The sequence below is a fragment of the Eptatretus burgeri genome, chromosome 8 (genome assembly GCF_056783735.1).
Source record: "Eptatretus burgeri isolate ZD-2024b chromosome 8, Ebu_testis_v1, whole genome shotgun sequence".
In the NCBI taxonomy this organism is placed as follows: domain Eukaryota; kingdom Metazoa; phylum Chordata; class Myxini; order Myxiniformes; family Myxinidae; genus Eptatretus; species Eptatretus burgeri.
Window position 1 is genome coordinate 60,032,008 of NC_140968.1, and position 27,092 is coordinate 60,059,099.

Below are 27,092 nucleotides of genomic sequence, written 5' to 3' on the forward strand. Positions count from 1 at the left end.
CGCGATCGAGCCAATCAGCCCCCGCGTGGGATAGGGTTGCTCGCCAAATTCGAACTACCTAAGTACCCACGCGGAGGGTAGACCGGGCGATCGCACCTCGCCGCAGGTCGACTTCGGACACGGGCCACTTAAGCGACCCGTTCCGACTATCAGAATAACCGAGCGGTGTTATCGTCGACCTCGACGGTTCGATTAATTATCGGGCGTATTCAGCCCACTACCAACCCTTTACGTGAAGCAAGATGGGGGTTCAATGGGGAAAAAGACGAAGCGAAGCGGGAAACAGTTCAACAATAAAGCACATTTATTCGCGACACACGGGAAGCACACAAATACAATTCCACCAAATGCACACAAAAAAAAGAAAACACAATTCCATTTACACAAAAAGCAAATATAAAAGTGAAAACACAGTGCAGAGCTAATACCGACTACCGAGCACACGGCAACACTTATACAATTCTACTTCACAGACGGCGCCGACAACACATACCCAAAACCAAGGAAAAGAAATACCCTCAAGAATGAGGTAGGCCTGGGGCCGAGACCTGGTCGGGCCTACCCGTCTGGTGATGAGACGCGGAGCGGCGATGGCCCCGCAACCCGCGGGCCTCGTGGACAGTGCCTGGCAGGGGGGTGGGAACGGGGCCCCCTTGGTCGCACTATCTCAGCGCGGGGGGGGGGAAACAGGAGGGGGTTGCTGATGCTCGGGGTATAGAGGATCTTTATTATATGCGACGAGCGTCTCCACCTCGGCCAGGTCGCGCTGCCGGCCTCCCAGGGGTGCAGCTCCCTGCACGACGCGAGCACCCCCTCGTCCGCCCTCGCCGCCTCTCCACAGCTCGTCCCCTCCGTTCCGACTTCAACGCACACGACGAGCAGCTCCACCGCCCGCGAAGTCTTGACTCTCTGTTCCGACTCCTTCGCCTCGTTCCGACCTTTACTACTCCTTTGACTGACGAACACCGTCCTTTTATCCCCCCGTAACTTCGCCTTTGACCCCCTCCCTTTGACCTTTCAACTCGCTCCCCATTGGCCCGAGAAAAAGTGGGCGTGAAGGCTCTTTGATCCACAAATTTGCATATATCGATCGCCCTGGGGCGAGCCAGTCGCCCCTCGCTCACCGATTGGACGGCAAAAAGTGGGCGTGTGTCGTTTTGGATCCGTTTTTGAAGCAGAAAATCCGTGATTTTGTACACGCTGTTCAACGTGCGCCCTACACGAGTCCAGCATCGGTGCCCATGAGTGGCGCGAGATGACGGTGATGCGATGGTGGCGAGTTGTGACGGTAAAGGTCGTGGCGGTTGTGGTGAAGCGGTGTTGTGGTTGGTGGTTGATGTTGTGGTGATGGCGATTGGTCCAAAATAAAGATAGTAAAAGAAAAACGGCTATCCTGAAGAGTCGCAGCACGTATAAATGACATGTATTCCCACTAGACAACGGGTTTGGGCCTAACTACACATGCACTTACCGAGATACCTCACCTAAGGGACCTGAATGGTGGTTTGCGAATCTGGTAACCACAACAATATATATGTCCATGCTCTATCCTTTTTAAACGGCTTTCATTTCCTTTTCAGTGTTTTTTTTTTTTCTTTTTCGCTCTTCAGTTGTAACTTTAATTTTATATTTGATGTACCATACTCATTACTGAGCGTCTGTGCCGCCAAAGCAGCTTTGTGAGCAAGGGTTATATACTGGGTGGGTTGCCATTGCTTTCTGGAAGGAATTTGTAATTTGGCCAGGGTGCCGGCAATAGCTCGCCCGCTCTTCGTGAAGGACACCGTGGGGATCTTTAACGTCCATCAACTCATGGACGAACATCAGAAGACAGGAAGCCCAGTTTAACGTCCATCGGAGGGACGACATGCCCATTGATGATTCACTCAGTCTGTGAAACACCATGATGACATTTTATAACTGGGACGAGATTCAAAGTCTGGCTAGACAGCTTTGAGGAGAGTGTGTGTCCCTCGAGGTGATATCTTAAAAGCACTGTTGATAAACAAACCGCAATTCCATATTGTAGGTATTTGTTTAAAAATGTATCATAAAAGTAGAATCTTAATCGCAAAAGATCGCTACTGGTGTCCCTGGCCAGTTTAAATTAAAATCAGACGTATAATAATTACCTTTAAAAGAGTGAAAAAATGATTTGCGGAGCCATTTTAGCTCAGTCCTGTAGAGGCTATTATTTAATTATATCAGGCTAGAAAGAATCACTTTTTCCTATTTCTTTCTGATTTCCCTCTAGATTTCAACATCATTATTTAAGCCATGAGTGAGAATTATTTAGGCCATCGTCAAATATAGAATCAGATATCGAATATCAGCTTTGAATAAGCCGTTACGAGGTATTATTCAATCTTTCCAGGAGCCAATGACGCACCTAACCTCAAACAGCCAAACAGCATCAACTGCGAACAGATAAACGGACAGCCATATCTGTCATATATACAGTCTATATAATGCAATAAACAGTTCACATTACCATCGAATGGCCTACACAGGGCTATCAAAAAATCCCTCTTTAAGCAATCATTGTACTATTCAATGCCAAGCTTAGTGGCAGCATGTTCACAAAATTGTCTGTGGAATAAAGTTGACCACTAATCACTAGTCACGCCACCCATAATCATACTGTGTGCTGAAGCTGATCATGCATTTTACTTTTAACATAGGTTGACATTTGGTGAGAAGGAAACAAGCAGACATGTGATGGACAAATAAACAAGGCTACAAAGACCATGAAACATCACAAGTAGATGCGCAGGTCAAAATGGGATTCTGATTGCAGTGGACCATATCGAAGGATGAGAGGGAAGAGCAGGGTGACATTCCCACCAATAAAAATGGGTACACTGTAATGAGAGGGAAGCTTGTACTTTGTGAGGTTGAAACGTGGTGGTAAATTATATAATCAGTGATGTGCTATCGAGGGCTGAGATGTTTAAAGAGGTAAAACCTGCAGGTGAAGGTGATAGAAGACTGAAAAGATAGCACCCCTGTTTGTGGTGGCACAGGAGACTTGGGTCCTTTCCCTTGGTGTTCCGATGGATGAAGTTATAAGTTTTACCTTCCACTGTGCTCTCATCTGTAAATTGGAACGCAGAAGCATTAGCCAACAGTGAAGAATCATTTTGTAATCGCAAAACAAAAACATCACATTTGAGACTGCAGAGTGATGAATAATCCTTACAATGTACAAAGATTGACATCATACATTAGAATTTTGACCACGTTGAGTTTGACTGCCCAGAGGTTCGACGTAAACTTATTCATAATGTTCAAGCACTGTTATCATGAGAATTCCCCAAATCATACATCATATTCGTATTCATGGTGTAGCATCGGATTCTGGTGTGCTTTGTTCATAAAAACCAAAAAAAGGAATCAAATTCCACTGGATAAATAAATTACATTTTTCTCAGTGTCTCTTGTACAAAAATCACAAGAGCAAGACCTTCAAAATAGTTTATGCTGTAACATGGCTTTATCAAGGTGTGACCGCCTTGGAGGGAGTTTGGAAATTAAAAGACAGGATGTGAGTCACAGTCCAAGGTGAAAGATTTTTTACATTTCCTCTTTTTTCCAATGTTGCACACAAACATCAGGAGTGGGCACACTGTTTGTGGGAAAATTCGGCCTATGTCACATGTTTCATCAAGTTTCCGACCTCAGTGAATGAGATGTGGTAGATGAAGCCCCTTTTTCATTGTTGTTATTAAAATACACTCAGCTCTTCCAAATAAGCCACAACAAATCGCCTTAAGCTAGCGATCTATGTTCCTGCATTCTTATGTGAAGTTTGTCATCGTGATCAGTTCCAATAACCACATTAACAGATAGCAGAGTTAGCAAGAAATGTGAGCAAGTTAATACTGTCATTGACTTTTTTAATTGCACTGTCTTCATGTACAAACAAACCCATGAGCCTTTATCATCATCGGCCTGTTCTCAGTCCACTGCAGGATGAAGGCCTTCCTTAGCTCATGTTTGGGGTATTGGCATTCTCCCCACACCCATCAATTGCGGGTTGGTAAAATTTTTGGAGCATAAATTTGTAATTTGTTGAGTGTGCCGGCAATGGCCTTCTTGCCTACGCAAAATACTACCGTGGGATCTTTATCATCCATCAACAACCAGTGCTGGCACATGGGTCGTCTGGCTTCACGGCCTTCTGACGGATGGCACACACATTAATGCATCATCCTGCACCTGAAACACCAAGATGACAGTTTATATTTGGACTGAGCTTAAAACCCTGGCTGGATTGGTCAAGGGCAAGTGAGCATACATCTAAGCTATCCTGCCAGCCCATCCCATAATACTTAGACCTCGTTATTTACATATTTCACAAAATGGTAGCCTTTTCTGGTACCCCCAATGTCATGCATAATGCATCAATTGTTACTGTACGATTAAGAAAACAACTTTTTTGAAGTCGTTTTTTTGTCTTTACAATGTTATTGTTTGCTTCAACAAATTTCGCTGAAATGTGAGCAGTGACAAGTCCAGTGATGCAAAGAAAACAACGTGTGCACAAGGGCCTGCAGCCAGTTTCTGTCTTTGCCTCACTTCCCCCACTGGGAGCAATTGCTACAAGTTGCTTTGACAACCCCTCGAGCCAATGTTTGGTCATACGGCAGCCCCTTTCAAACAAAGCACAGGAAATGTGATTATGATATTGTGGGAGGTAAAAACAAGTTCGTTTTCAATTTTTCTCATGCAAGGTTATATATGCTCTGCTCATTAAAAATCACGATCAGGTCTCAGATAATTTCCTGAACATGATGGACAAGCGGATGGATCGTTTTACCTTGGGGGATGCTTATTGCCTGACAAAAAGACAATAAACTATAAAATCATGTTCAGAATTTTAAAGCATTGTCCCAAATCAATAATCATGATAAATACATGAGAACAACTCACGATCCCTGGTCAAGAATTATTGAGTACAGTTAACACCGTAGATCATCAGACTTGAACACATTCGGGCCTGCTTAAGTTGCACGGTTCAACCTGTTAAGACAGTCACTCCATGTCTAAATTTCCTGGATATTTTAAGTCAAAATAACTCCAAAATACATGCATTTAGCGATAACGAAGCTTGCCTGTTTAGCATTCTCATTTGAGTGATAGCTCAGCTCATGATGCTGTATATACCATATTTTTTTCCATTGGTTACTAATGACCTTGTCTAGCTATTGTTTTTCCAAGGGAGAATCAAACAGTTTATCCCTCCACCATGAAGTTTATCCTTTTGAGCCAGTTAAACTCAGCACAGATGTTAGTTCTGTTCTACATCATTTCTAACCACTGTCACACATTCTTCACAGTGGAGGGTGAATTTCCTTGAAACATTGGAATAGAAATCAAGTTTTTGGCTCAAAAACTTTAGAAAGGGAGAAACTTCTTGACACCTCATAAGTTCCAGTTCCATCATGAAGCCAGAAACTGTCGGGGGAGGGAGGAGAGTAAAAGGTGCCGGAAATGTTCGGAACCAGTCATTGCTAAAAATTAAATGAATGAGCCACATACATACCACAAACACAACACAATACAATCACAGCAACAATAAAGGATTGTGAGGCTTCTTTGCCAAGTTCCTTCCTCTTGCTGAAGCATAGCGTGTAAGTGGTTACTGGTTACACTCATGATGTTTGAACATCAACTGCTCCATTTGTTTATGTGAAGTTGTATAATCAGCCTTTGGCCAAATAAAACATTCTCATCAATCACGACTCATTATGGTTAAACTTCATCAAGCATGCTCTGAAAACAGACACGTGGCATCAGTGGGTACCTTGTGTGTAGAGTCGTTAAATCCAAGACCAATCTGCAAACGAGAACTGGTGGAAAGGAGCCAAAGTCAGCAGGTGAGATTAATATGGTCACGGTACCTCGGCGCTGAGCCCGAGTGCTGTGAAATAACAGTCCAAGCAGAACAAAATATCCCATTATATAGTCCAGTTTTCCAATAAAACAACAGTTCAGTGTCAACTCTGCATTACTCTTGAAGAAATATCATTTTATTAATCGTATTATTATAAAATACACCAACTTTTTTCATCTCATGTAAACTTTTTGAATCACAAAGAAATTTTCACAACATTTTATGAGAAACTATAGTTTGCCCAACCTAAAAAGCACTTTAAGTTCTCATATATTTAATTTTATTGCCTTCATGAGTTTTTCCAATCTTTCTTTTATAAATACATCCTACTTCCTGAACATTAATTCCATAACAGACAAAGTTCACGGAGGGAGCAGAAGAGGAAGTAGGTGATCTACAACACAGGACAGCAGATGGTTGGCCTTTGTGGTGAAGCCGGATTTCCTGGCTTGGTGAAAGGTAAACTTACAAAATGTCTCAAGTAGCAGTCGTAAATGATAATAATTTGTCCTCGCTAATAGTGATGGAAATTAAAGGCACCAGAACCACTGTGTTGTGCAAACTCAACAATGAGCTGGACAACAGGCAAGGAATGTGGTTAAACTTCCAGATACCCTCACGTCTCAGTACTGGTTTAACACATGGCTTTGCACGTTGCTGCGGAAACATGTCAGGCAGCAGCAGGGAGTTTCTCATCCGGCCATTACCACCCAGTTCTTGGCAGGGGGAAGAACGCTTGCTTTCAAAATATTGCACCATCATTGTCTAAAACACACTCAGGTGACAAGTCAATGATTTTGTAGTATGCCATCCTGACATGCTCACAATAAGGGTGAAATCTGTTTTGGCAGCTCTACATTCATTTACTTGTGACCATAAATCTTGGTGTTTAAAGACCTGAGCACCTCATGGAAGCCATTCTAGTTTGCAGGCAGGCTGGCCATGGCACATGGGCCCCATGTAAGCCCCATTGTATGGGCCCCTGTCAAATGACAACAAAAATCCATGTTTATTAGCCCACATTGGACTTAGTCCGAAATGGGGGCTTATGGATTTGGTCTCGATTTTCGTGTCTGTGCGTGCGTGCTTGTGTGCATCTGCAACCATATCTCGGACATGTATGGACTGATTTTATTCTTACTTGGCACAAAGACAACACATAATGATATACATATGCACATCATTTTTTTTTCAACATCAGGTCCAACATGGCTGACTGGCAGCCATTTTAGTTGTAAAAAAATACAAACCCCAGTGTCGAACACGTCCTCAACAATTTCTGCATTTACCGATCTTGTTCAAACTTGGCACACAGATAAGGAATGATGACATAATATGCATGTCATTTTTTTTTTAAGTTCAGGTTCAAGATGGCCGACTGGTGGCAATTTTAGTTGTAAAAAAAACCCCGATGTTGAACACGTCCTCAACCATTTCTCAGACATGCATTTACCAATGTTGTTCAACCTTGGTACACATAATTGCTTACAAAGGCACATCATTTTTTATCGAGATGAGATCCAAGATTTTTTGACATGGTGTTGGCTTAGCGGTTAGGATGGTGTCTTGGGATCCTAGGGTCCTGAGTTCAAGCCCCGTCGGCTGCTAAATTAACACCGGGGGGTTGACTCAGCCTGTCATCCTTCTAAGGTTGGCCAAATGAGTAGCAGTGTAGCAGCCAAAAAGGCTGCACACAAAGAGAAGGGGTATCAACGGATTGATTACATCTGATATTGGTGTGGCGCAGGCATGATGGGCCGAATGGCCTCCTGCTGTGCCTTAATTCCTTGTAAATCCTTGTAAGATGGCTGACTGGTGGCCATTTAAGTTGTAAAAAAATCCCCATGTTGAACACCTCCTCAACCACTTCCCAGACATGTATTTACCGATGTTGTTCAAACTTAACACACATATAATGAATGATGGCTCCCATAAGCACATCATTTTTTTAAAATCAAGATCAGATCCGAGATGGCCGACTGGCGGCCATTTTAGTTGTTAAAAAACCCCGATGTTGAACATGTCCTCAACCATTTCTGAGACATGCATTTACCGATGTTGTTCAAATTTGGCACACAGATAAAGAATGACGACTTACATGTGCACGTCATTTTTTTCGAGATCAGATTCAAGATGGCAGACTGGTGGCCATTTTGTTACTTAAATGTGTTCCCAACCATTTCTCAGACATGCATGGTCCGATTTTGTTCAAACATGGCTCAAGCACAGTACATGATGGCGTGCGAGTGCCCCTCCCTTTATTTTGCAATCTGATCAAAGATGGTCGATTGGTAAACTGGTAGCCATTTTCGTTGTCCATAAATATGGGGTAGCCCTTGAACTCCATCCAGAAAAATGACTAAAACAATGGGGGCTATGACATCTTATGTCTTTTTTACTTGTTATCCCTGTTTTATGATATTTGTATTTCATTTTTCAACTTAAATGACCTTAAGGTTGACAGAAATGACCTTAAGGCTTCTTATTTGAACTGTCTTGGTTCTGCGACTGCTGATTGGATGCAGGTATCACTGCAACAGCTACAACACTGTTTGCAAATGCCTCAAAACCATGCTCACCCTCCCATGCATCATTGTTTCATGCAAGAACATTTTCAAAACTGCAGTTTGTCAAACGTCAACTGAGATCTCTGCTCCATCACAACAATCTGGAAGCCCTTCGAAGTTGCTCAGAGGAAATTGATTTACTGAAGGAAGTTGATTCTGATGTTTCAGTTCAGTTCAGTTCAGTTTTACTATCACTTCACAGCTCCTGCTGAATTGTATGACAATTTACAAATGTATATACATTCAACATTTCATATCAATATAAAATATTTGATCAAACAAACACCAAAAAAAATCAAAAATCAAAACATCAAAATGGGAATGTACAAAAAGGTTGCCCACATAAAATGTTCTACTACTATAAATAAAGGTAATGAGTAGGGTGAATATACTGGTTCTGGCTCACTTTTCCCCATGTAAATGAATGGGGGATTTTCAGCGATTCATATTTTTTTCCCCTAAAAATAAACCCCCTTTTTATCCCAAGGTATGTTTATTTGTCTCCCCTTTTAACCTGAGGACACTTTTTTTTCAAATAACCCATGCAATAAGATAAAGATTTGTTAAAGGTGATTCTAAAGAAATATCTGAAACGTCTAAGCCTCGGGACACTCTTTATCAAATAACCAATGCATATTGTTTAGCTCACTCATTGAACCTATAAAGATTTGTTCATTCTCAAATTCCTTCAATAGTTTAATTTTCTTTGCACAATAATCCCCATCTAAAATATTGAAAAACAAAACATTTGAATCTTTATATTTTTTAAGATACCCCTTTTGTGCCATTACGAAATGATAAACTTCTCTTAATGATCTCATCTGGCCACCGCCCGAGTTGCAAATCATTTTTGTGCATAAACCACACCATAAAAAAAAGTTTTGTTTCAAATGTTTTCAGTTCGTGCCATGAAAATGAGGAAGTGTTTTTTTTGACACGGTCGTGCTGTGAAAATGAGGAAGTGTTTTTGGACAGTCATGCTGTGAAAAAATAGGAACTATTCTGTGAGACAAGGCCTCATGTTTCTATTTTATCTCAGAACACGAACAGGCTTTTAAACATAAGTTTAATCAAAACCATTTTAGGGTATTTTAAGTATGTTTTAAAAATGATTCATACAATTTGAGAATATATCGCCCAGTTATTTTCCAAGCTGTCTCGCCCGAAGCGTCATTTCCTGTGGCCACACCCAATGATTAAGCAATCTCCTCATCGTTGCCTTATAAGTGATTCGCCAGACAAAGTTTCTGCCAGACGGGATTTTCATTTTTACAACTGAGACATGAGCGATCTTTCTTCCGCGAACAAAACAGCTCAACACAAAGTTGGTAAGCCTGTGTATGGGTTCCTCTTTGAACGATGAAGCAATTGATTATAAATTAAATCGTGATAATTCTGATATATTTTTTTTCTTGGCAGGTCCTTGGAAGAAGAGCAGTTTACATATCACGACGAGGTGCATGAAATTAATGCTCTTATTGAAGAGGTCAATCATCTTAGAAGAGAATTGAAAAACATTTTTAATGACTGACACGACGTCTTATCACGGCCTCTGATCTTTTTGCCATCTTGTACCAATGGTATAAAAAACTGAGACATGGACTCACTCTCTTCCGATGAAGATAACAGCTCACTACAAAGTTGGTAAGTTTGTGTATGGTTTCCTCTTTGAACAATGAAGCAATTGATTATAAATTAAATCGTGATAATGCGAAAATATATATTTTTTCCTGGCAGTTCCTTGGAAGAAGTGGAGTTTACATATCACGATGAGGTGCATCAAATGAATGCTCTTATTGAAGAGGTCAATGATTTTAGAAGAGAATTGAAAAACATTTATAATGACTGGTACGAAGTCTTATCACGGCCTCTGATCTCGAATGAATTAAACCAATGGTGAGACACGTGTGTGTGCGTGCGTGCGTGCGTGCGTGCGTGCGTGCGTGCGTGCGTGTCTCTTTCCCTGTCTGTCTCTATCTCTACCTGTCTGTCTCTTTGTATCTCTCTCTGTCTGTCTTTCTACCTACCTCTCTCTGTCTGTCTCTCCATCTATACCCTTGACTCATTATTATATTTTTTTCAGCTCGATCACACAACATAAGCTGTTGAAGCAATCTGGTACAACACATGATTTTCTGGAGGTAAATGTTTCTGAATTATTATTTAGTTATTTGTTTATTAATATCGCTCTCTCTTTGGAATGTCGCCTTATGTTGGTTGCATCATTAGTTTGGACGCGGTTTTGTCAGTACACTGGAATTCATTTTATTGGCCTTGGAAGGATGACAGGCTGAGTCGGCCTCCTAGTGTGTTAATTCAGTGGTCAACGAGGCTTGAACTTAGAACCAACACCAGGCTTACTCATATTACCATGTAATTATCTTTATAAAACCTAATTATTATCCACTTTTTGTTTCATAAGAGAATATGGTGTCTGAGTTTCGACATCACAAGACATCTGAAGAAGATTGCTGGGAAAAATTACACATTCTCGCAAATGAATATTTAATATTTTCAATTTTGATTAATTATATTTGTTTTGTTTACAATTACTTGATTTTGAATTTCAAAAAGAGAATCAAGACATGAAGGAGAGGGAGGGAGGGAGGGGGTGGGGGGGTAGGTGCGCTCCCCCAATGACCCATCACCCCCTCATCCCACCCCTCCCCTCCCCATGTGTGTGTGGGGAAGGGTGGGGGTGGGATGAGGGAGGTGGTGGGTCAAAGGTGGGGGGGCAGAGGGGGGAGGAGGGGGGAGGGGGTTGTGTGGGTGGGGTTTATGTGGGGGGGGCTTGTGTGGGCGGGGGTTGTGTGGGCGGGGCTTGTGTGGGTGGGGTGTGTGTGGGCGTTTATGTGGGTGGGCTTGTGTGGGCGGGGTTTATGTGGGTGGAGCTTGTGTGGGAGGGGTTTATGTGGGCAGGGTTTATGTGGGCAGGGTTTATGTGGGCGGGGCTTCGGTGGGGCTTATGTGGGAGGGGTGAATGTGGATGAGGCTTATGTGGATGAGGTTTTTGTGGATAAATGGATGGGTGGATGGGTGGATGGGTGGAGCTTGTGTGGATGGGTGGATATTTTTTTAATTAAATAAACATGTTGTGTGTGTCTCTTTCCCTGTCGTATATCTCCTCTGTCGCCCTCGTATATCTGTCGCCCTCGTATATCTCCTCGTTTGTGTTTGGAGATAAATTGATTTTTTTTTGAACCACACACCGAACATATACCTTTTTGTATAACCCTGTTATTTTTACTTTTAATATATGAAATATTTTTAGTATTAGTTTTCTTTTTACATTTGAGACAATAACTCATTTATTTATGAGAAAAATTCCTGCAGAGTGTAAAAACCTTTTTCGTTTCCAACATGCACATTTGAATCTTAATTTTTAAAACATAAATAATCCTTAGAAATGCCTTCACTCTCTCCTCCATTTATTTAAGAAAAAAATGAAAAACTTGAATTAAAATGAATAGCTTGTCGATGTCAATAGTCTTGTCGAAAATATTTCAAATAGACTTGTCAATTCTTTGTTTTCCTCCTCGGTGGGTTGAGTTATTTTCTGTAATACCTCCAATCTTTTTTTAATCTCATCGGTTTCCATATTTTCATATTTATTTCGTCTCGCTCTTTCCTCCCTCTCCTCCCTCTCCTTCTCTCTCTTCTCTCTCTTCTCTTTTTCCTCCTTCTCTTTCTTCTCCCTCTCCTCCTTCTCTCTCTTCTCCTTTTCCTCCTCTTCCCTCTCTTCTTCAACTCCTTCCTCATCCCTTATTATCCTTGAATCGCTTACACCCCATAGAATATCATACATATATTCATCAGGATTTCTTGTTATTCCTGTATCCAAAATAATTTTTTTACAACAGGAAACCAATAAAATTTCTTTTGAATTTCTAAAAGAGCCTTACCTTTTCTTAACTTTATAATTTTTTCATTATTTAACATTCTAATTAAATCTAAAGTTGTCGGTTTATCAACATCAGCATAATGCCAATCTTTTATTGAAAATACCTCATTCTTATGTTGTAGAACATATTTATTAAAATACCGAATACCCTTTTCTTGAAGGTATGCTTGGACACAGAAATGATAATTTTCTTGAAGCCTTCTTGCTGTCATTTATGTATTAGAAATATATGTTAGAATAATATTATGGCACGAAACACCTCCCCATCTTCCCATAGTTAAATCATTTTGTATTTCCTTACTTATTATATATAATCCTGTTTTTTCTGTTTTCATGATATAAACAAGGGAAAAACCATTATTATATTTACCCTTATTAAATTCTTTTATTTGTTGTTTACTAATCGTGGCCCCACAAAACTCATTCTCGATACCAAGTGGATAATATTCTTCCTTACGAGACTGATTTAATTGTTCCAGGTCTTCGAGGTTAATTTTAAATGACCAATTATACCCTAAATCATTCATATCATACCCCTATTGTTCTATTCTCATACAAACGATACGCCCTTCTTTATAAAAATTTATTTTAATTCGAACTGTGAATTCTGTATGACCTGGAGATAATATCAACACTTCTGTATCTTTGGAATACACGGCCGTTTTATTTAAGGATATATATTGTGATAAATCGCTTAATCTCACCAAGTCATTCGTGTCAGTTGGGCTTGGATAACACTGAACAACAAATTTCAAAATTTTTTTTTTACTGGAGATGTGTAAAGTGATTAAGACTAATTTGGGTACGCTGATTTCAAAAATCATAACCGTTTTGCTGTATCACGTCAGGATTTTCAGGAACAGAAATATTCCCATTGCCTAGAAGTCAGGATTTCAATGAAATTTACATATGTCTTTAACATGTCTATTTCGTACAATTGTTGTTAACTTGTGTTATATTTCTTTCTTTCAGATAAAGATGAGTAGGCGTTCCTGTACCAATCATCCTGACAACTTCTGTTATGTCTGTGGTCGGTATACCAAAAAAGATCAACAGCGAAGTATATCTACAGCAGTGAAAATGAAGGCCGCCTACTTTCACTACTTCGGGTGTAAGGTGGGGGACCAAGAACAGAGCTGGGCACCACACATCTGCTGCACAAGCTGTCACACAACCTTGACTCAGTGGTTGGTGGGCAAGCGCGCGAGCATGCCATTTGCGGTGCCCATGATATGGCGTGAGCCGCAGAATCATCATGATGATTGTTATTTCTGCTGCACAAGCATCGCCGGCTTCAACAAGAAGAATAAAGGTCACATCAAGTACGCTGACTGCGTCTCTGCTCGTAAACCTGTGCCTCATGATGACGAGAATCTCGTTCCAACACCTCCAGCTGATCAGAACATAGCTGTAAGCAGTGGTGAAGAGGATGGTGATGATGAACCTTTTGAACCCAACACTCAAGAATCACACCTTCTGAACCAGGGAGACTTAAATGATCTTGTAAGAGAGATCTCGCTGTCAAAGGCGAAGGCAGAGCTGCTTGGATCAAGGCTGCAGCAGTGGAATCTACTTGAACCTAACACCAAGATATCCTTGTTCAGAGCACGTCACAGAGACATGGCTGAGTTCTTTGAGATGGAAGACACGATGACATTCTGCAGTGACATCAACGGTCTGTTGAAAGAACTTGGGTGTGATCACGATCCTGCAGACTGGCGCCTCTTCATCGACTCGGGGAAGAACAGCTTGAAGGCTGTTTTGCTCCACAATGGCAACGAGAAACCATCAGTCCCACTGGCTCACGCATTCGGCATGACAGAGACCTATGAGACTATGCAGCAGCTGCTTGATTCCATCAAGTACAATGACTTCAACTGGCACATCTGCGGAGACTTGAAAGTGGTGGCGCTGTTGTTAGGGCTGCAGTCAGGCTACACGAAATACATGTGCTTCCTTTGTCTCTGGGATAGCAGAGACGACAAGAATCACTGGACGAAGAAAGATTGGGAAGAGCGAAAAGAGCATGTACCTGGTCGACACAACGTGAAGCATGTCGCCCTTGTCGACCCAGCCAAGGTTTTCCTTCCACCACTCCACATAAAGCTCGGCTTGATGAAAAGTTTTGTACGGGCAATGGATCTGAATGGGCGTGGGTTTTTATACCTCAAGGAAAAGTTTGGCAACACCTTGTCGGAGGCCAAGATCAAGGCTGGTGTCTTTGTTGGACCGCAAATCCGACAGATTATGAAGGACGAAACTTTTCCGACAACTCTAAACCCCAAAGAGCTGGCAGCGTGGAGGAGCTTCAAAGCTGTGATGGACAACTTCTTGGGGAACGAGCGCGCGGACAACTATGAAGAAATAGTGCAGCAGCTGCTGGAGTCCTTCAGGAAACTTGGCTCCAGGATGTCCCTGAAAATCCATTTCCTACACCAGCACCTGAACTTCTTCCCTGACAACTTGGGAGCAGTCTCGGACGAGCACGGCGAGCGATTCCACCAAGAGATTTCACTCATGGAGACGCGTTACCAAGGGTGGCACAACCCGAACATGATGGGCGATTTCTGCTGGTTCCTGCATCGTGAAACTGACACAGAGCAGCACAAACGCAAAGCCAAATGCCTAAAGCATTTTTAATTACATTCTAGTGGAGTTTTTCTGTAATTTCTATAATTTTGAAGCATTCATGATGAAATAAATGAATAAATGAATTTTTGTAAATTTCATTGAAATCCTGACTTCTAGGCAATGGGAATATTTCTGTTACTGAAAATCCTGACGTGATACACCAAAACGGTTATGATTTTTGAAATCAGCGTACCCAAATTAGTCTAAATCACTTTACACATCTCCAGTAAAAAATTTTTGTTGTTCAGTGTAATTTTTTAATTTATAAGCATTTTTCATGTTAATATTTTTGGTTATATTATATTTATGTCGTTCAGCCTGTGCCTTTGTGTAATAATTTGATAAATCAATATCCAGTTCTTGGGATACACCAAAGATAGAACCATCTTTACCAACATAAGTCATTTATATTAGATTAAATATAATATCTTAAATTTATTTATTTTTGTTGAGTTGAAATAACACATGTAGACATAATTGACCACAACACTTGGAATTTAATTCTTGGACTTGAAATGTTTGATAAACACCATTCTCTAAGAATTTTATGACTTCAACAGGTGGTGGAAGACCAAAACTATCAAAATAATATTTGTCTTGACTATTAAAAATACAAACCCAATGAGAACCGTTCCCATTATTATCTTCTAAGTTCATAATAATATTCTTTGTATGTTTCGGCACATTTGTTAATTCATCTCTCATACAAATAACCACATTATGAATTTTTAATTTCTTACAATATTTGACAAGTTGTAAATTTGATGTTGTATTCTTTCCAAATTCTTTAAACCACTCATCAATGCTCATTTATTTATTGGAAAGATATAATCCATTACCTCTTTTCGTTAATTTTACACCTGCTTGTGCTATAGAAGAAAGCATATCTCCAACTAACAATCTCGCTTTATCAGGCAGACCTTCAAGTTTTTCAGCAAAATCTACAATTACACCACTTCCACTAATTTGTTTCTCCAACTCTTTGTTTTGTCTTTCCAATTCTTTTTGAGCCTGGAGTTGAGCCTTCCTTTCGTTGGCAGTTTTCACCGCTGTTGAAATACCACCCGTCAATGCTCCAACCGCACTTAAACCAGCAAATAAAGGAATTAGAAATGGGAGAAATCCTCCACTCGTCTCTCTTATTGAATATTTTTTCAACATTGGTTTTGTCATTTTAATTTTAAGTGAGCCAGTGTCATTCAAGATTTTAACCTGTTCTCTTGTGAGCAAAACATCAATTCTTACTGCTCCTTTTCTCTGAATTGTATTAACGTTAATCGTACAAGGCTTTTGATTTTGAACACAAGATGATAGTTTATGAAGATTGATTTGATTAACATATACCCCAGTTGGTACTTTGCCACTCATTTATTTAACAAAAAATTATGTGAGACTAATCATCACACCATTATCTGTATTAATCTGCAATTCTGTTTCTTCCAAAAGCAAACAATATGTATCAACTTCTTCACTCTCTCCTCTTTCAATGTATAGGGAAGTATCCACTCGATTAGACTTTATAGTTTCCTTTTGAGCGCTCACGTCAAACGCATAGATTGTATACAAACTTTTAAATGCTGTCATATCCAAAATAGGTTCTTTATTTCCATTACTTTCACACACCTTTTGGTAAGACTTGTATGCTTCAGCAAAATCATTTTTTTCCCAATTAATTTCCAATCTATCTCGTGGATAAAATGTTCCATCTGGAGAAACGCGAAGTTGTTTCACCTTAGCTTTATCACTCAATGCATTATTCTTATCAGTCGCAGTATCACCATCTGGCTTTTTAAAAATGATCCACAGATATCGTGGCTTTCCTTCCAGAACACCCAAATTCCACGTGTCAGTGGTTTGGTTGAGTTTAACGTGTTGACATCTTCTTTTGAGGTATGATACACTGAGTGGTTTCTTTGAGTTAAGTCTTCTATTCAACATCTCTTCTGTTTTAAGATTAGGAGTATATTCACTGATATACCAACTCATTTCCTCAATTACAAATTTATTCTGTTCACCAAAAGCACTACCAACACCAAAAAGCAATCTATTTTCATTATCATTCCTTTGTAGTTGAAATCTAATTTTAAGACCATGCAGAACTTTATCATGATCACAAAATCCAAATATACCTTTAAGAGGAACTGCCACAGTAAAACTATTTACTGCTTTTGTATCATCATTATACATTCCTTTCCTTTGAGTATATCCAGGGTCTGTGTTTGTTCCCGTTGACATATCAGGAATAAAACCTTCGACAGACCCCTTTCCCATTCTATCACTGAATGTATAGAGTGTAAATTTCATCATTTCAGATACAGCAGAGACATAATCAACCGCTTCAACTTCTTGTGTTCCAATATACAAATGCACACTATCAAACATTTTCCAGAAGAAATCATTTACAAGTGTAGCGTTTGTGTTATTCCCAGCCTTAGTAAATTTAAATTTACACAACAAGAAACTTTCAGATAGATTCAAATAGGTTTGTTGATTATTTATTTCAAAACTTTTTGTACCATTCGTATTCCAGTCTGTTCCAGTTATTGCATTTATCTTGAAGTAATCTTCTTTTTAGTGGAGTTTGAGATAATAATAGTATATTCCAAATCATAGATACTATCAATTGCTTCCATACTTGTATTTATTTAGGAAAAAAAGATGTTAAAACTTTTGAAACCCTGATCCAAGTATTCCAATTATTTTCTGTCGTTCTTGGGGGGACAACTGAGTTTTGCTTTTCTTAATTTCTTTTATTGCTTGTAATTTATGAGATTCCTTCTGGGCATCTTTTTTGCTCTTTACAGCACCTGATACATTTCCCACAGCAGAAGCAGTTGAACCAATTAGATCTTTATGTTTTAGAATAGTTGAACCAATACCCATTAGAGTATCAATTATCCCATCTCCTCTAAATTGATGTCCAACACCCCTTTGTCTCTTAGGTTTATAGTATCCTCTACCAAGATACATACCTTCACCCTTGTTGTATGGGGAAAGGAACATCCCATCCCCTGTAATTATTTTATATTTTCCCAACTCGTGTTTCCTTACAATAACCATCGTATTTATTTATTGGAAAACTTCACGTAGGTGAATTCTGATGGATATAACTTCTCCATGAAAAGAAATCATACGATTATCTTGGTTGGTTATCCTAAAATTTACTCTGTGTATGGTTTTTCCTGACACAGGGAGATAAACCAAATTTTTGGGTTCCATATTGAATTTATAACCAATTGGGGTTGAGTATGCGCTGAATGAAAATATTGTATTTGTTTTTTTTCCATCATTATAAGCACCATCAATCAAATCACAGTGAATTAACACCAAATTTATTCCTGAGGATATTTGAATGACATTATCACTGTAAAACATCCCATTAGTTTCAATCTTTTTTTGAGGAGAAACCCAATAACTCTCTAAATGAATTATCAATTGTGAAATCAACCTTGTAGTTATTTTTAACTTTAATCGTTGATTTTGAAGTATGTTTTTGAATGTCTATAACAATATTTTTTGGTTCATCACCCTGTTCTTTCATAAGACGAGCAATTTCGGAAGATATTTGAGAAATCTCATATGCTCCGGGTGAGACTGTTATCATTTTGTATCCACTTCCGGGATTATAACTAAACTTGTCATTTTTATTTTATATATTAAATAAGGTATTATAAGTTTCCATGGACAATAAAGATGCCTCATATTCTTTTGTTGGGTCAAGTTGTAGTGGGTATGGGAATGAAGATGTGTGGTTGCTTGTTGTGAAATTAAAACTCAGGATTGTGCTTCTCATCTTATTTAATATGAGATAAAATGTCTTTATATTGAGATTTATTAATTATTTTCATGTTCATCAACTGGTCTAAAATGGCTGATGCTTCATTAAAACAATTGTTATTTCCAGCCTTCTTACTACCTAACAACAATAACAGTCTATTAACTAATTGCGATGGGTCATTTGGAAGAAAACTAATACCTGAACCAAGGATACTTAAAGCCTGAATAATGTGTTTCTCCTTCTCATTTTTCCTACTTTTACCAGAAATACTAACCCTATAATTTAGAGTGTTCAGCAGATCAATATATACTCTATCATCATTATTTTTCATATCCAATGGTTTATCAATATACTTTGATTCATCCCTCACAGTTGAACCTTGTCTTCCATCTTTTGTGAGAAGAAACATTAATCTCGGAGTTAGTTTAACAGGGGGTTGAGCTGAACCTAAGAACCTTAATTCATCATTAAATATCAATACCTTTTCTTGAACAAGATGAAATATTGCTGGTTGTTCTGTTGGAATGAGTCCTGCTTTGGTTTTTGAATCCGCTGAATATTCATTGTTTTGAAGAGCATTCACAATATAATCAGGGGGTCGATTAATCTCTTTCAGTTGTTGAAATAAATCTTCATCTTCATATTCTAATTCTACTAAATGCTCTAATTCTTCCTCCGTCATTTGATTAAAATCTTTTAACATTTGAAGATTTTTAGGAGTATATTCTACTGTGGGAACTGTGAAAACATCTTTCATTTTTTCTTGGGAAGTTTTTAAAAGTGGTTTAAAAAATTTCTCTTGTTTTCTTTCAAATGCTTCTTCGCCCGTTAGTTTCTGTCTGCGTTTCTTCTTTATGTCTTCCTGCTGTTTTACAACTTTTGAAACCAACTCTTGATGTTCCGTAAATCTTCTTGCTCTTTCTTTTGCATCCATTTATTTATTGTAAAATATCATTTAATGAATTGTAAAGATCAACAGGGAAATTTTCCTTTTCTTCATCATTCAAGTAGATGTGTTCAAATAAATCCTTTTCTTTAAATATTTCATCAAATTCTTTATTAACATAAATGCGAGTTGTAATTTCTTCTTCACTAATACTTGCATCTCTGCTTTTCATACGTTTGCGTTGAGTTTCTTCATCAACATCAAAACCGAATGATAAAATCTTCACTCCGCTCAGATGTTTAATAATTTGTCTCGTTCCTTCTGGATTAGTTTCTAATATCCCAAGACCACCAGATTTTAGTTTCCTTAACTCACTCTTACAATGTGAATATTTTGTTGTACCAAGAGAAACCTCCTCAAATATTTGACCTTCATTCCTCAATCGCATATGTTCCTCCACTGAAATATAGTGATAATCTTCACCTTTTACTTCTCCAGGTCTTATTGCTCTAGTTGTTGTTGATACAATGCGTATCACGGGGTGTTTTTTAAGTAAATTTACAATATTCTCATTTGTACTACACAAGAACCTTGATTTATGAAAGTTTTTTCCAGAAGCAGATTTACCCACAAGATTTACAATAATAGTTGTCATTTATATATGTAATTGTTTATAAAACAAAAAATTATATCCCTTAATATCTCATCTTGTTTCACAACAATATATTTATATTTTTCAGTCGTGTGCTTCATATAATCCTCAAATTTCTTTTTACTACATAATCTAGAACAATTATCTCTCCAAAAATTATTGATATCTATTGAATTTAACTTGAATAAAATAAAAGTATTAGCATTGTTTCTGATGGAACGACGAGGAAGTTGAAAGTACGATTGACTAAGATAAATACAATTACAAGAAGAATGTCTCCCTCTTGTGTAGTAGCTGTCCATTACCGTTTGGTTTCTCTCATTAACACAATCATCAAAGATAACGAGGTTCTTTTTTTATTTATCCAAATCTTGGGGAGACGGTATATCATCCGTATTATCACTAAGAATACAAGTTATCGGATTTGATTTATTTTTACATCTCTGTGTATCACAAAATAGTTGAATTATATCTTCAATGTTATAATCATTTAGGTTTTTTTGACGTTTAAATAAACAGATTATATCTTCTTTTTGAAGACCAGCATTAAAACCTTGTGAGAGTAGTTGATACTCTGGTTGAAAGCTCGACTTTGTGAAAATTATTAAATTATCATAATCTAAAAAGTTGGGAGTGAGGAGCATCTTTAAAAGTAAGCAGGTTTTTCCACATCCAATTGAACCAACTATGAGACATCTTAATGAATTTGGGAGATTTTTATGGTTGTTAAATTTTATCTTATTTTCCCAAATGGGTAAAAAATCATTCATTTATAGATTTGGAAAACAGGTTATTTAATTTATTATTGGCTTTTTTAGAAACTCTATATTTTATCCTAAGTTCAGGTTTAATTTCAAGATAATCCATTATTTTATTTATACAATATCTTGTGTTGATATTTCCCTGAAAATCACATCCATGAATAATATATAACAACAATCCTTTGAACATTTCTCTAATACGTTCAGTTTCTTCCCTTGTAAGGAAAGGTGTGTTATCACCCTCATACTTTACATTCATTTCTCTAATCAATCTTGTAAAGTAATTCATTTTTGGTGTAAATCTAAAAGAATTATTTTCCTTTTTATATTTTTTATTTTCATTAATTAGAAGATAATCACAGAATATACATTGTTTATGGGCTTTTGACTCTGTGTTTAATCCCCGTCTTTCACACGCAGGACAATTCTCAAATTTGTCATATGGAGAATCAGGAAAGTCTAGCATATTTATAAAGTAAAACTTTACTTAAACTGAAATTCATCTATACTTTCAGTTGTATATTGACTCATATTTAATAATATTACCATCGATATCGATATACTTTTTTTCATTACCAGATTCAACGACAACATTTTTTATATTAAAGGTAATTTTAAAATGATCGTTAACTACTATTGAACGAAATGTCATTTCACCTGATATATTTACATCCTTTATTTCATCAGGATTTACATCTATAGGGTTGTTGAAAAAAATACAAATTTCTCCTTGCATATTACAGATGGTCTTATCTTTTCTTTCTAAAGCTTCATCCATAAGGTTTTTGTTTTTTGATACTTTTTCTTGTTTCATTGCTTTTTCTAGTTTTGAATGTATGACCAGAAGGAGAGGAGAAACTTTTGTAAGAGATACTTTAATTGATGTTCTACCAGGTATACTAAAAGCCCTTCCACTGAAGGAAATTGAAGAACTCATATTATTTACCAGAATTGTTTTTATCCAATAGTTGTTATATTTATCTTTGTTTAATTTTACATCCTTGACATATTTCTCAGTATCTTTAACAAATGAAGAGATTGATTGAAACTTGTCTTTTGTGTCTTGAAACATTGTATTTATTAAGTGAAAAAGTTGGAGGATAAAATGGTTTTAAACACAGATTCACCTGTAAAATAAACGAAATTTTCATCAAGAAAATTTTAGTTTAAGCAAATATTTATTATATAAATATGGTGAATACAACATACTGCGATGTTTGTAATCACAAATATAAACATTATAGAAAACACCTCCGAACCAACACACACATTTAATCTATTTCATAAAATATCTCCTCTTGAGTTGGAAAGAAAACAATGTGATATCTGTTCAAAGGATGTTTTGAAGAGAAGTTATAATAAACATCTTTAATCACAAAAACACAAGAAAAATGAGTTTAAAGTAAAGGGAGACTATTATATTGAAAACACTGATGGGGCATTTAAAGGGCATATAAAAACAAGGATTTTTCAATTTGGAGAACCCGGACCATCATCAATAGCTGAATCAATTTAAATAGTGAAACCTGATGTTGAAAAAGTTATTAAAAAGTCATTAAAAGAAATGAAAACTTTAAAGTTTTATATGGGAGTGAAAATGAATATGAAAAGACAAGATGAAGAACAAACTCCTTATATGAGAACAGATCTTCATTTTATAACATCATTTCAAGATTTTTTGAATAGTGGGGTTTATGAAGAACTATCAAAACAAGAGGAGGATGTTGATAATACAGTGGTAGGAAGTGGATTCAATTTAAAAAAAATCATCTTTTTAGATATACACATTCTAAAATCAAACCCTCTTAAAGCTTCTTCTTATATTGAATTTCCAAAAGAAATAAAACTAAAGAAGGCAGTTGTTAATATTAAGAACAATGATAATAAATGTTTTCTCTGGTCTGTTCTTGCTCACTTTCATCCACCAAAATGTAATTCAGAAAGAGTAAAACAATATATGAAATATGAGAATACCTTGGACATTAAAGATTTTAAATTCCCAATGCCACCAACAGATATTCCTAAATTTGAGAAAAAGAATAATCTTTCTATTAATGTATATGGATTAACGGATACAAACAAAGTTCAAATATTAAAAATTTCAAACAACTATAAAAATGAAGAAACACACATTGATCTTTTATATTTTAGTGTTGGAAAGAATTCACATTACACATACATCAATAATTTATCAAGATTAATCTCTTCTCAGGTATTCAGAACAGCAAACAAAATATATCCTTGTAAGCGATGTCTTAATTCATTTCATACAAAAGAACGATTAGAACAACATTCAAAATATTGTAGTAATCATAAATCAGCTGGAATTACAATGCCTAAACCTGGTGAAAAGATTTCTTTTGAAGATTATAATAAATCTATCATGCACCCATTTGTGATATACGCTGATTTTGAGTGTATCCTTAAAAAGATTAATACTGCTTCTCCTAATCCAAAAGAATCATATACAAATAAATATCAAAAACATATTGCTTGTGGTTTCTGTTATTATATCAAATCATCTGTTGGAGAAAAGTACAACAAACTTGAACATTATAGTGGAAAAAAAGCTTCACAAGAGTTTGTAAAACGATTAGAAAAGGATTGTATAAGACTCACTAAATTAATGAAAGAAACAAATGAACCGATGAAATTAACCAAAGAAGAAAAATTAGAATTTAGAAAGAACAATATCTATCATATTTGTGAGGGGGAAATTAAGGAGTCTAAAGTTAGGGATCATTGTCATCTTACTGGTAAATATAGAGGTCCCGCTCATTCCTGTTGTAATCTTAATTATAAATTACCTTCTTTTATTCCAGTCTTTCTTCACAACAGCGCCAACTATGATACACATCTATTTATAAATGAACTTTCAAAAACACCAGGGAATATTTCTGCCATAACAAACACAAGTCAAAAGTATATTTCATTTACAAAATTGATATTCACAAATCCTTTAACTCGTATTAGGTTTCTAGATTCTTACAAGTTTATGGGAACACCACTAGCCTACCTCGCATCAAATCTAAGCTCCACTTTCTCTTTTGCAAATCTTAATTCATTCTTTCCAAAAGAGGAAATTCTCACTAAAGAGGAAATTCAGATTAAAGAGAGAATTCAAAGTAAAGAGGAAATTCAAATTAATGAGGAAATTAATGAAGAAATTCTAACTGAAGATGAAATTCTAATTATAAAGAAAATTCCAACAATGAATGAAATTCTAACTAAAGAGGAAATTCAGATTAAAGATGAAATTCTGATTAAAGAAGGAATTCTCACGAGAGAGGAAATTCAAACAAGGAATGAAATTCAAAGTAAAGAGAAAATTCTTACAAGTAAGGGAATTTATCCTTATGATTATATGGATTCATTTATGAGATTTAAAGAAACACAACTTCCTTCAAAAGAAAGTTTCTATAATAACCTTTATGAAGAAGAGATAAGTGATAAGGAATATAAACACGCACAAGAAATATGGAAAATATTTAAGATAAAGAACCTTGGAGAATATCATGATTTATATCTAAAAACAGATGTTTTATTGTTAGCTGATGTGTTTGAAGCTTTTAGATCACTCTGTCATCATAAAAATTGTTATGGATTAGATCCTGCCCACTATTTCACAGCTCCTGGTTTAGCTTGGAGTGCAATGTTGAAAATGACAAAACAAGATATAGATTTAATCAGTGATGTTGATATGCTTTTGATGATTGAGAAGTCCAAGAGAGGTGGAATATCACAAGTATGTTCAAAAAGATATGCTAAAGATAGTAATTATTTGATGTATTTTGATGCTAATAATTTGTATGGATGGGCAATGTCTCAATCTCTGCCTTATGGTAAATTACAGTCGGTGGAAGAAAAGGATTATGAAAAGGCTTTGATGAATATTGTTATTTCTTCTCAAGAGGAATTGAATGAGGACGAAGAAGTTATTATTTTGAAGTTGATTTGAGGTACCCGAGTGATCTTCATAATAAGCATAAAGACCTTCCTTTTGCATGTGAGAAAGAAACCCCAAAGAAAGAATGGTTCAGTGATTATCATAAAAGTTTTAATATTAAAGGCAAATCAACAGAAAAGTTATTAACAACATTCTATGATAAAGAGGGATATGTTTTGCATCAGAGAAGCTTAAAACAGTTTTTGAGAGAAGGATTGAGAGTTGCTAAAATTCATAGAGTTTTAAAATTTAAACAAAGTCCTTGGGTGAAAAAGTATATTCAATTCAATACAGATATGAGAGCAAATACAAAAGTAAAATTTGAAGGGGACTTTTATAAATTAATGAATAATGCTGTATTTGGAAAGACTATGGAAAATGTTAGAAACAGGCAAAACATTAGATTCGCAACATCTTGGAAAGAAGCTTCGAGATTGATAAATAAACCAAGTTTTGAGAGAGAGGAGGTTTTTTCAGAGAACTTTTCTGTAATTCATATGAAAAAGGAAAGTATTGTAATGGATAAACCAATTTATATTGGAACAGCAGTTCTTGATTTATCAAAGATATTGATGTATGATTATTTGTATAATGACTTAAAGAAAGAGTATGGTGAAAATGTTTCATTGTTGTATATGGACACTGATAGTTTTATCCTAGATATAAAAACTGATGATGTTTATGAAGATATGAAGAAAAATATTGGAGTATATGATACAAGTAATTTCAGCAAAAAGAGTGAGTTATTTTCCAAAAAGAATGAAAAGGTTATTGGTAAGTTTAAGGATGAGTTGGGTGGAAAAGTAATGAGTGAGTTTATTGGATTGAGAGCAAAGGCATATGCTTATAAGTATGGTGATCAGATTGATAAGAGGTTAAAGGGAATAAAGAAATATGTAATAAAGAAATCAATAACTTTTAGAAATTATTATAATTGTTTGATGAATAAGTAAGAAGAATATAGGAAAATGAATACAATAAGAAGTTATAAACATAACATATATAGTGAAGAAGTAAATAATAAGGCATTAGGAGCCTTTGATGATAAGAGATTTATTTTAGATAATGGAATAGATTGTGTTCCATATGGATATTGTATGATAGAGTGAATAGAATAGATTGTGTTTTAACAATGGGAAGATGGGTTAGGGTTTTTTAAGGGCTACCGCCGTGTTTTTTTGCAATATATAAATGGTCAAACCAAGTATTAATCAAACTAAAGAGTGGAGAAAATCTCAGTCTTGGTATATAAATGGAAAACATAATGAATGTGAAAAATATCAAATAAGTCTTATTGAAAATATAACTAAAACAAAGGTAAATAAAACAAATAAGCGAATCAATTTAAAAAGTAGTAAGTTAGAGGATGTAAAGAAAAAAATGAATATCCTTGAATGGACTGAAAACTTTGATGGTTATCAATTGAACAATGAAAAAACAATTTACTATAATCTCAAAATGATATGTGGCTCATGAGGTGGTCAAAAACGAGCATTAAGAGAAGTTTATCATTTCGTAATGGCACAAAAGGGGTATCTTAAAAAATATAAAGATTCAAATGTTTTGTTTTTCAATATTTTAGATGGGGATTATTGTGCAAAGAAAATTAAACTATTGAAGGAATTTGAGAATGAACAAATCTTTATAGGTTCAATGAGTGAGCTAAACAATATGCATCGGTTATTTGATAAAGAGTGTCCCGAGGCTTAGACGTTTCAGATATTTCTTTCGAATCACCTTTAACAAATCTTTATCTTATTGCATGGGTTATTTGAAAAAAGGGTGTCCTCAGGTTAAAAGGGGAGACAAATAAATATACCTTGGGATAAAAAGGGGGTTTATTTTTGGGGAAAAAAATATGAATCGCTGAAAATCCCCCATTCATTTACATGGGGAAAAGTGAGCCAGAACCAGTATATTCACCCTACTGTAATGGAAGATGAATGCAATTTCAATATAAAATCACACTCCCATGTGGCTTAACTTATGATCATTCATTAATATTGAATACAAGGCATAATATCAATAACCTCACAATGGGATTTCTCCAGAAATTGCAGCAAAGCATTGCAAA

General features: G+C 36.5%; 2 long non-coding RNA genes across 3 annotated transcripts in view; both read left to right on the plus strand.

The window, feature by feature from the left end:
• The window catches only part of LOC147021835 (uncharacterized), a 63,493-nt gene extending 56,953 nt beyond the window's left edge, over positions 1–6,540 (plus strand). The window contains exon 4 of the long non-coding RNA XR_015060959.1: positions 6,252–6,540. This is a non-coding gene — a long non-coding RNA (uncharacterized LOC147021835). The remainder of the gene's footprint in view (positions 1–6,251) is intronic.
• Positions 6,541–9,533: 2,993 nt separating this feature from the next.
• LOC147021836 (uncharacterized) lies at positions 9,534–11,048 on the plus strand. Of its 2 annotated transcripts, XR_015060612.1 has the most exons (5): positions 9,534–9,791; positions 9,883–10,107; positions 10,201–10,359; positions 10,547–10,604; positions 10,888–11,048. It is a non-coding gene; the product is annotated as an uncharacterized LOC147021836 (long non-coding RNA). The 2 variants fall into 2 exon arrangements; XR_015060611.1 differs by having other exon boundaries at positions 9,534–10,107; positions 10,888–11,045.
• The last annotated feature ends 16,044 nt before the right edge of the window (positions 11,049–27,092 follow it).